We start from the raw sequence: 12,212 nt of genomic DNA, 5'->3' as shown, positions 1-12,212 counted from the left end.
AAAAATACGCGTTAATACGAATGGCGCTATATAAATCGCGTTGCGAAAGTCAGTATCGCGTTGCGAAAGTAAGTATCTCGTTGCGATTTTTTATTATCGCATTGCGATAGTCAGTATCGCATTGCGATTTTCCCAATTCGCGTTGCGATTTACTTATTCGCATTGCGAATTTCCCAATTTGCGTTGCGATTTACTTATTCGCATTGCGAATTGGGAAAATCGCAACGATACTGTAGACCATCGCAACGCGATTTTCAACTATCGCATTGCGAAAATGCAACGCGAATTTGCGATAATGGAGATCGCGTTGCGAATTAGCGATCGCATTGCGATTTTGTTGGTCATTTTGGCAAATCCGGAAAAAGTTGATTAAAATCGTATATTATATGGGATTTTTGGTCACTGAGGTTATTTTCTCTAAATATAAATATCATTAGTTTTAAAATAACTTTTAATTATTTGATTTTAAATTTTAAATGTGTATAGTGCTTGAAGTCCGTACTTCAAAAAAGTAAAAAATTCTTTTACTGTTAAAGTAGTTTTATTCGTACTAGTAAAAATTTTTTAAAATATAAATTTACTTTTTATTTATATCTGATTATGAATCAAATAATAATATTATTTAAAAATAAAATTTATATTAATTTTAAATTTATTATGTATAATTGTTAAAACATTGGACTTGGTAAAAAGCTTTGGGTAAAATATATAAATGATCACTGATTATATGATATTATTTTATTTAGTCTCTAAATTACTAAAAGTTATAAAATAATTCATTGACTATAGAAAATTATTTTGTTGAGTGTCTCAACTATTAAAAGTTATAAAATGATCATCTGACTATTCATTATGTTCTAAATTTGTCATTTTTTATTTAAAAATTGACGATAGTCTAAACTGTACGTTAATTTACTGACTGATACATGATAATCATTTAAGATTATAGGATCATATTTTATAATATCTTAATCAACAAGTGAATGTCCAACTCAGATTGACGTTAATTTTTTTAGTAAAAAAAATCAATTTTAGAATACAATAAATAGTCAGTGATCATTTTATAACTTTTAATGATCAAGAGACTCAACAAAATATCTCTCTACACTAAAGATACTATTTTATAACTTTTAACAATTAAAAATTTAACAAACAATATCCTATTATCATTAATAAAATTCAAAATCCAGCACTGAGCAGAGCAACAAAGGAGTCGGTGTGAGAGAGATGAAGAAAGCGGAGCTGATACTCGTTCCAACACCAGACGTCGGTCACTTGATCACCATTCGTGAATTTGCAAAGTGTCTTATCAATTCTGATGATCGAATTTCGGTCACTACTCTTTCCATGAAGTGGTCTTCGGGTTTAGTCGACGACTACACCGAATCGCTTGCAACCTACACTAAATCTCTTGTTACGAGCCAGCCCGATTGAATCCACCTAATTCAGCTCCCTCAGGTAGATCCTCCTTCGTTAGATCTTTTGAAGTTATCAGAAGAAGCTCTTATCTATGAATTTTGCCAAAGCTACTCTGCCTCCATTAGAAATGCTGTCAGGGATTTTATGTCGAAGAGATCTACTTCTGATTCGGGTTCAGCCCATGTTGCAGGGTTAGTTCTTGACCTCTTTTGTGCCCCCATGGTTGATATTGCATCAGAATTGGGTCTTCCTTCTTATATATACTCAATCACAAATGAAGCCTTCTTTGGCCTCATGCTGTACCTTCCAACTCGACATCGCCACAACAGCTCGGTACTTGAATACCGGAAACATGGATCTTGAACATTTGATCCCTGGATTTGTAAATGCTGTCCCTTCACGCGTTCTGCCCTCGTTTCTGTTTAACGAGGATGGAGCCTATACCGCATTTTTCCATATTGCTGAAAAGTTCAGGCATGCCAATGGAATCATAATGAATACGTTTGAAGAGCTTGAGCCTTTTGCTGTTAATTGTTTTTACAATGGCCAATACCCTCGGATTTATCCAGTTGGACCAGTGATTCACCTCAACAGTTTGCCTCACCCTGAGTTGGACCAGGTCCAACGCGACAGGATCATGAAATGGCTCGATAATCAGCCTGGATCATCAGTGGTTTATCTTCGCTTGGGAAGCCAGGGTAGCCATGGACCACTCCAAGTGAAAGAAATAGCACTAGGGCTAGAGCAGAGTGGGCATAGGTTCTTAAGGTCATTGCACATGCCGCCACCACAAGACGCTTCTGCTGGAACCATTCATTACAAAAATCCGGAGGAAATGTTGCCAGAAGGATTCCTGGAAAGGATCCAAGAGAGGAGGATGATATGCGGGTGGGCACCACAGGTAGCGGCTCTCAGCCACACGGCAGTAGAAGGGTTTGTATCTCATTGCGGTTGGAACTCGATTCTGGAAAGGTTGTGGTGCGGTGTGCCCATAGTAACATGGCCTATGTATGCTGAACGACAGCTAAATGCATATACGTTGAAGGAGCTGGGATTGGCAGTTGCGATGAAGTTGGATTTTAGGATGGGGACAAGTGAAGTTGTGACGGCAGAAGAGATAGAGGAAGGCGTACGACAGGTTATGGATGAAGGCAGTGAGGTTAGGAAGAAAGTGAAGGAAATGGCTGAGATGGCTAGGAAGGCTGTTATCAATGGTGGATCCTCCTTTAATTCAATTAGAAGATTGATAAAGTATTTTCAAAAAAAAAAAGATTGATAAAGGATATGATAGGCAACACCTGATATCTATATATGTATGTTAAAAGTAGTGTATATTGAAAATAAGCCATGAATTGAGGATCTACTAAAATCTCCATTTGGAGCTCAAATGGCCCTTCTTTCCAGTAAGAAATTGTAGAATATCATCTAGGTCCCAAATTCTTCTTTTACCCCTCTCCATACAGCCTTAAAAAAAGCCCAGATCTAGTATTTCTATGCGCTACAAAATAATCCAAAGTTCAAAAGTATCGTCGGTAGCCCAATTGCTCTAGTGGTTAAGTGGCATTGGCATCCCCTTGTTCAGGGTTCGGACCTTCCCCTCCCCCCAATTATATATATGTATATAAAGCTCAAAAAAGCATCTATCTTACAATAAACTAACCTTGTACAAATGTAAAGCAGTAAAAGATAAAACAAATAACAAAAAGCTGAGGATATAATAACTGTATACATATAGAAATAGATTTACAATGCAAGAAATAATATTGATCAATTAGTTCTCATTTTGTCACGAATTTGTCATAAGGACAGTTTTTACAATTGAAAGATTTACAAGCATCCTTTCATGCCAATTTCCATTTAAGGGGAGCTGGAATTATATGTTTCTACTCTATGAAAAGGTGAGCAAAAACTAAATCAGAAAATAAGACTTCACTTAGCCGATGCATGTTCAAATGCTAACACTTGTACTAGAAAGCGATGTTAGTTACCTGCAGCTCAAATAGCCAAGGTCAGTGGAACAGGAATAGTACAGCTTGTTTGGATAAAAAGGAATCATTCATACTAGCGTCTGGCCAACCCATCCAATGTATTTGGAGAATTCTTGGGAAGGTCATATCCGACATATATATGTTGGACAAATATACTTCAAGAAAAATGAAAAGTTAAGTAACATAGCTAGAAAGACTAATGGATAATCAAAATTCCTTAATCTAGGTCTGTAATAAATGCATAATTTCACAGTTATTGCAAAATTCACATCAAATAAAATGTACGAGACCAAATTATTAATCAGCATTCATAAATGAACAGGGGTTGAAGAGTAAAGGTTTACCTGACATAACAAATTCTCAGCCCAAGCACCAAAGCACTGTATTAAGTCATCATCAAGTAGTTCATCTAGTGAACTTGTACCATCAAACGGAAGTTCAAATTGGCTGTTAAAGTCACCATAAAACAAGGGATCACTTGTTGGCGAGCCAAAGGGATTCTGAACAGCTCTATCTTGTTCATTGTGAAGTATGTCTTTTACATAATGGTGCAATTCTCCCCCAGTAATCACATGCTCATTTCCACCGGGCATTGATACATCAACCCCATTTTCTAGTGTAATCTGTGGTACATTCATCCCCCTCTGACTTTGTTGACCAACATGATGAGGCCTATATCCAGCCGAGTGGCAAGCATATGATAAAAAAAAGATGTATCAGTTTGGTTGATGTCAGGAACCATGCTTCTCGACTTCGCATTAACATGTTCATCACAAGATGATCCAGGTTGCTTATCCCCATGGCTTGGTAGAGGTGGTTGATCAGCAAGGTTTGATCTTATACGAGGTCTCTTCCTCCTAGGCTGTTTTCCATAGGCTTTTTTTCTTCGATTGGAAGGGAATCATTGCTGATATAAGCTATAGGCTCTGCATCTGTCAGTTGATTTCTCCTCTCCTCTTTGGAAGAAGTAGAACCTAGTCCGTCACTGGCACCATCAACATCGTAATTACTGTCATTACTGATAGCAAGTTGCTTCTTACCATCACAACCACCACGAGGCATTTCAGTCATTCTGGATATTCCATTACCACTAGGTTGCTGAATCAGAGCTTCCTCCAGTCCCAAAACCCCCAACCAAACTGCACTCTCCTTTGCTGTCATCTTATCTTGTAAACATTTTGATTGATGTACGTGCCTCTGGATCTTTGCAATATCAGGCGACATATGCTTTATCACTGCTGTTAAAACTCCAACTTTCCACATTTTCTTAAGATCATGTGGCTTCTTATAAGGAGGACTTTGACCCTGTTGCAGCCCTAGTTTTACCTACCACTGTTCATTCCTAGTTGGCCACCATGGTGGGGGAACTCCCTTTTCTAGTTGATACTTACTCTGAGGCGGTTTGCAGTGTTGCATCAAAGAAGACGAGGGATCCAAGAGTAGCATCTTGCAGGTCTTGTAGACTGCACTGCGGATTCCCATTCCTTTTGTTTTCAGACTCATTTGCACCTAAACACTCTGCCTGATACTTGATTATTGCTGCTGGCCCATTCTTATCAAACTTCACCTTTTTTTTATAAGAATTGAAGGTCTCGTTAAAAACCCCCTTTTTGATTAAAGGAGCTTGTAGAGAAGCTCCTTAATCAGCGGAAGGAAGAAAATAGTGCCTTAAGATTTCATTAACCAAAAGAAATTACATAAGATACAACCAGATAAACACCCCCAACATAACCAGAAAACCAAAAAAACAACCAAAGACAACCCTATACAATAAAACTAGCTCAGCCTAAACCATCTAAGCTACTAACACAGTCTAAATTTTGGCTGAGCAGTTAACCAATCTAGCACCTGAAATGAAGGCTTAACGCCTAAACATTTCTTGGAATACAACACAAAACAGTACATCAAAATGCCTGAAACAATCAACCAATCACCTCCTTAGCTAACTTGTCTGCCTCCATATTACGAGACCTAGGAATCAATCTAAGAAAAATCTCCTTAGCAGAAATAGATGCCCCAATTTCCTCCACCAAAGAGCTGAAAAATATAGGGGAAAAGTTCGACTTTGAAATCCATTCCACTACAGATTTACAGTCACTTTCTATAATAAGTCTCCCCTTCTTAGCCCAGTCTGATGAAAAGAAAAAATCAATTCCTTCCTTAATAGCTTTCAACTCTGCCAAAGCAGGAGAGCCAGGACCTACTGCAATAGAGAAAGTGGCTAAGGTAAAGCAGTTAGAATCTTTCAGAATACCTCCTATTCACCTTGCAACCTATCTCCTCTAACCGCCCCATCAACATTGAGTTTGAACAAATCAGGAGGAGGAAAGCAACAATTAACCTTCTTTGAGACAGCAAAAAAATGAACCTTATCTGCAAGCGGAGGATCCCCTACTAGGATATCTGTGTGAATACGAGAAGTAGGGTATTTAGCTAAATACCATTTAACCAATCTAAATATGGCTAAAAAGAATAAAGAAGAATTGTCGAACTTCCAATTTTCAAACACTACCAGATTCCTAGCCTTCCATATTGACCATAAAACAACCCCCGGGATAAACTTCCAAATACATGAATCCTGCCTTAGATACGACCAAGAACAAAGAATAGAAATGGGATCTTGAGGTAACACAGTAGATATTTCCCATACCGAAATGAATTTATTCCATAACTCCCCTACAATAGAACACGAAAAGAAAAGGTGTTCTATTGATTCTTCCTGAATATGACATAAAGGACAAAGAACATCTTTCAAGGAAATCCCTCTCTTCTTCAACTTCACTCTAACTGCCACTTTACGATGACAAATCTGCCATATAAATGTTTTCACTCTAAGAGGAGCCAATTCAGACCAAACCCACTTATACCACTTGAACGATCCTTCAGAGCTGCTAGATAATGTCAATCTACAAGACTTGACCGAGAACAGGCCATCTCCCTTCCCCGACTACCCAAGATAATCATCCACTGAATCAGACAGAGCTACATTATCAATCAAGGACATTAAGGCAATCCACTGATCCAATTCTCAGTCATATAAATACCTTCTTAACGGAATATTCCAAACCCATACCTTCTGTACGAAACCACCAAACTCAGCTACTTCCCCCACTTATTATTCGATAAAGCATAAATTCTTAGGAATTGAGATTTTTGGGTCGAATTATTAACCCAAACATCATTCCTAAAAGCAATTGACCTACCATTACCCACTTGAATCTTTGAATTAGCTCTCAAGCAGTCTCATATCTCATCGTTCTTCACATAGTTGTTTAGAATAGCTCTCCAAATCCATGAATCTAGGGGAGAAACAGCCTTAGAAATTGAAAGAGACAAGTTGCTAACATTGTTTTTGCAGCAAATCATCTTTTTCCACTGCCTTCTTTTTTCATTTGCGAATTTCCACACCCATTTTCCAAGCAATACTCTATTAATCAAACTCAGGTCTAAGATTCCCAACCCTCCCTCTTCATAAGGTTTACAAACCGATTTCCAATTCACCCAGTGAATCCATTTCCTAGCTAAATCATCTCCCCAAAGAAATTTAACCATCAAAGAATTCAGCTTTTGCATCACCTTGATTGGTATTTTAAAAATGGATAAGAAAAAAATTAGCAAGGATGACAACACAGACTTAATTAGCACAAGTCTTCCGACCATCGACAAAGAAAAAGTTTTTCATCCTGCTAATCTTTTATTAAAATTTTGTACAACCGGTTCCCACATAACCTCTAAATTATTCTTTGAACCAAGTGGTAACCCAAGATAAGTCATTGGAAAAGACCCCACTCCACAGCCCGCATTCTTTGCCCACTCTTTTAAAATGTCATAATCCATATTAATACCATACAGAGTACTCTTAGAAAGATTTAAATGTAGCCCTGACATTACATTGAAAACCCTCAACACTCTCCTAATACTTAGGATATGAGTAGGAGAATCTCTGCAGAATAATATTAGATCATCTGCAAACTATAGATGAGTCAAATGGAATGGATTATCATACCTACCAATACTGTACCCTTCAAAAAGCCCCAGATCCGCAGCCTTGATCAACATCAAATTTAAGCATTCCCCAACTATATTGAACAAAAGAGGGGGCAAACTGCAACCATGTTTCAACCCTTTACTAATGTGAAATTCCTCTGTTGGGGACCCATTCACTAACACCGAGATTGAGGCTGAAGAAACACAACATTTAATCCATGAAATCCACTTTTCACCAAAACCCATCACCTTTAGTAATCTCAATAAAATTGGTCATTCAACCGAATCATAAGCCCTACGAAAATCTACTTTGAATACAACTCCATACCTACATTGTTTCCTCCAATAATCAATGCCTTCAGTTACCAAAAGAGCACAATCAAGCAACTGTCTACCAGGAATAAAGGCACACTGCGAAGGGCTTACTAAGCCTTTAATAACTGAAACAAGCCTTTTCGATAGCACTTTGAAAATAATTTTGTATAGGCTGCCAGCAAGGCTAATAGGTCTGAAGTCTTTTATGACCTCAGGATTGAGTTTCTTAGGGACTAGAGTAATAAAGGAATGATTAACCCCATGTTCCCATTTCCTTCCACTGTGAAAATCATATACAAATTTCATAATCTGATCCTTTATAATAGGCCAAAATTTTTAAAAGAAACCTATAGTATAACCATCCGGGCCAGGTACCTTGGCACTGTCCGAATAGAAAATAGCTTCCCCCACTTCCTTTTCAGAAAATTCGACCTCTAGACCATCCTTTTTCTTAACAGACAATTTAGCAAAATTCAAGTAAATATCGGCCACCTCCAGTGTAGTTTTTGCATTATAGTTAACTTTAAAAAAATATGCGATAACAACTCTAATCTGATTCAGATCATCAATAACTTCACCAGCCACTTTCAAAGCCGAAATGGCATTTACTCTGTTTCTATTAAGAGCACATAAATGAAAGAACCTCGTATTTCTATCCCTATCTTTAATCCACCTCTTTCTAGACTTCTGAAGCCATATACTTTTCTCCTTCCTATGCATTTTCCACAGTTCATTCCTCAAAAGTAGAAGCTGATCCCAATCTTGTGAAGAAACCCCCCCACCTTGTGACTTAAATTCCAAAGCATTAATCCTGGCTTCCAAATCTGAAATTTTTTCGGAAATCCCCATTCAATTTATGTTTGGCCACTGTTTAATTACTTATTTAGTTCCTTGAAGAATACTAAACAATCCCCTACGATCATTAACCTTCTTCAAATTAGTAAAAGAATTATGGACCACCCCAGCAAACCCATCCTCCTCTAACAAGTAGTTAAAAAATCGAAAAGGTTTAGGTCCCCAGTTTTTGAATTCTTCTTCTAGGAGCACTGGATTATGATAAGATATGGACTTTGGTAGCATTTTTTGAATAACTTTTGGAAAACTATGCAGGAAGCTACCACTAATTAGAAACTGATCAAGCCTTATCCAAGTGGAAAACTCCCTATTATTGCACCAAGTAAATTTCCCACCAACTAACAGAAGATCCATAAGATTTAGATTATGGACAAAGTAAGTAAATAAATCCATTGAATGCCAATTCTGAGCCACTCTCATCTTCTCCTATGGATCAAGATAAGCATTGAAATCCCCCCTAGGCATACTGGCAAGTCTAGACTTTGCACAAAACTCATCAATTCTCTAAAAAAATCCTCCTTATCAGCCTCAACAGACGGACCATACACATTTATAATAACACAGTCACAATTAACCACCTTGAACTTCCCTGAAATTGCAATGAATCTACTATTTTTATATTCTCTATTGACTTCAAAAAAATCTTCATTTCACAAACAAATTAAACCACCGGCAATCCCATCAGCTGGTTGAAAGCTTCTACCTTTCAGAAAATTACCCCCCAACTTTCTCCATAATCCATTTCGACAGTTATTCAATTTAGATTCCTATAACAGCAAAAAGACTGGTTTGAATTTCTAACTAATCTTGCTACTGCACGATTTTTTCCTTTTTCCCAAGACCCCTAACATTCCAAAAAATCATTTTGAGTTGTGACATTTGAATTGAGTGCCAGAAACCCCTTATCATCCCGAAACTACTCTCAAGAGCCCCTAATAGACCCTTCTAACTCTATCTTCATGATTTCCTCTTCCAATAAAAGTTGCCCCCCTTTAAAAGAGATCCCCAACATATCACAAACTTCCCTAGTAGAAACAACTTCCTTCCTAGCTTTAGCAGTAGCGATTGAAAACTCGGACGATGCACTGTTCAGATCCAAAGCTTCCGTGACCAGACCTCTGACCCCCCTTCTATAAACTCTGTCATGAAAAATAATAGAAACTTCATCCTTCGAACAAACACTAGCCGAACGACTTGGAGTAATCCTTAATTTCATGTGTTTCAGTTAACTTCTTGAACGATAAGTTATATTACCCTTAAGCCCATCTGCAGACTTATGAACATCTGTACTCACTCTAGGACTTCCCAAAACAGGCCCACACACCTCTAGCCTGCCCTTAGTGATATTGAGCCCATTATCATGGTCAACAATTCCCTGCCCCGAGGTGGCACCCCCATGCTCCACTCCCTTTCTCTCCCTTCAATAAAAAACCCCACCACATTCTGCTGACTAGGAACATCACCTGGTACTAACTCCTCAGAACAGTAATCAACATCCAAAATATTTTTTAATGTTACTTTTCCTTTCACACATCCCTCGATATGCATGTCACCCCCTTGTGGAGAATCCCGTACCCATGCCTCTACCTTGTTCTGAGAGTCTGACAACGTATGCTTACCCAGCTGCCCATCCTGCATTACGTGGTCATCTCCTAGGTTCTTGTCCGACGAGTCCTCCTCCCAAGGATCCACTGTTCCATCTTCTTCAACAATATCCTCTAACTCATGAAAGAAATCTTCACTTCCTTCCACCTTAATCTTAATACAAAACGACCTTCTATACGTATTAATATTAACATGGGAATGAATATCGAATGGACTCTCAACCCTTAACAGTATATGAGCCACTCTGCAATCTACTTTGTGAACTGTTTGCTCCTGAATTTTCACTAACTTGCCCCATCTGGCTGCCAAACTTGTGAAGAAAAAACTGACCAGCGGTTTAAAGGAACACCAATCAAAGAGACTGCAGAGTACGGTAATGGAATACACTTCTCATCCATAACAGGCTCCAGCATATCGAACCAGAATGACAGTGTCTCCCACTTATCTTCCATCGTAGCAAATTTTTCCTCCATTGTCTGAAAAACTATTAAATATGTGTTTTTTGCATACTCCCACCTTATCACCTTGACATTAATTACGTCGTTCCTAAGAGCCCTCTGCACAAATTCCACTTCAAAAATCGCTTTACAAATGCCTGTTAAAGACGATCTCAGCCATGTCCTTTCCTCCACTGGAATAAAGACTTCCAAAGGCTTCTTCACCTCCCTCATGCCTCCAATGCTGCCCACTTTGATGCCCTCAACTTTCTGCACACCCATTACCGTATCATTATACGTCCAACCATCATGAAACTTATTCAGCAACTCCTTCTTCCCCACTGCATCAACTGGAGATAATGACCTTTTCCCTGTCGACTCCACAGCGCCTGCATCTCCAGACCCCATCACTCTATAACCCTTCATGCTCCTCAAAGTACTACTACTTCTCTGATATTTCGCGATCAACACTGATATTCTCCTCCCTTCGAACAAGACATTATTCATCCTTTCATTTGCATTAAGCAAATCCTCTTTGCTTGCAAAATGCACGAAAGCAAACGTATTATACTTGTAATTAGGTCTCCTATTAACAAACGAAATGAACACCTTAATCACCTTGCCATGATAACTAAACCATTCCCATAATGCACTTCTATGCACTCTCCTACTAAGATTGTCTACGAATGCTACCCACGGAACTCCTCCAGGCCCTGTTGGACCTTTGCCTGGAGAACCAATACCTTTCGAATTCTCACTCACTCTAACTTTCTCACCCATTCAAGCCTATATGAACATAACTTCACCTTTTCTTTCCACCAAGATCTTATATTATCTGATGCACCACTTACATGCTTACCCTTCTTCGGAATGATGCCATAGATGAATCCACACACATTGCAGACTTCCATTAGCTTCAACATATACTTAAGAATCCCATCTTGAGCTCTAGACATCTTCTTCCTCCGAGCTTGATCAGATGCCTGCTTGGATTTTTGCTTTTCGGTAGCCTGCTATGCCACAATCTTCTGTCTATCCTTAATCCTTTTGAGCTTGATACGATCCTTCCACGTTCGTCGCTCCAATTCATCTGCTTCAATCTCTTCGTCACTGACATCTTTCTCTACTATATTTTCACACCTTAAGTCATCAGCTTTAATGTCGGAACTGTCAACAAAAAAATTGACTACCATCACAACATGATCCATTAATTCAAACAACAATAAAATCTTGCTTTCTTTGATGGAAAGGATAAAATAAAAGACAAAATCGAATTCTGAAACCTTACCTTCTGTTTCTTCCTTTCTTGTTCTACATTAAAGAAAACCTTCACGCAGGGTTTCAAATCGCGGTCGCGTTTTCGGTTATTTCGACTTTACCGTGATTGCGGTCGTCGCGGGCGCTATTGCGGCCGTCGCGGACTCTATTGAGGCTGTCGCGGGTAACTCGAACGGCGGTGAAACCACTATATCGTGACCGAAATCGCGGTCGTGAACCGTTTTTTAAAACCCTGCCTTCACGTACACTTATCTGCATAATTGCATTTGTAATGGAACTTGAATTTTTTTCGTTTATCCAATTTCTAAGTACATGTCTTAGCAATGTC

The 12,212-nt window shown here is 38.5% G+C and overlaps 2 pseudogenes; one reads left to right on the top strand and one right to left on the bottom strand.

Moving 5' to 3' along the window:
- Positions 1-1,227: 1,227 nt before the first annotated feature.
- LOC120210289 lies at positions 1,228-2,695 on the top strand (annotated as a pseudogene).
- A 906-nt stretch (positions 2,696-3,601) lies between these two features.
- LOC120211099 lies at positions 3,602-11,856 on the bottom strand (annotated as a pseudogene).
- Between the last annotated feature and the right edge of the window lie 356 nt (positions 11,857-12,212).

The sequence above is a fragment of the Hibiscus syriacus genome, unplaced genomic scaffold, assembly GCF_006381635.1.
Source record: "Hibiscus syriacus cultivar Baekdansim isolate YM2019G1 unplaced genomic scaffold, ASM638163v2 tig00000715_pilon, whole genome shotgun sequence".
In the NCBI taxonomy this organism is placed as follows: Eukaryota; Viridiplantae; Streptophyta; class Magnoliopsida; order Malvales; family Malvaceae; genus Hibiscus; species Hibiscus syriacus.
The sequence above is the reverse complement of the archived record's forward strand: the minus strand, read 5'-3'. Positions and strand labels throughout refer to the sequence as shown.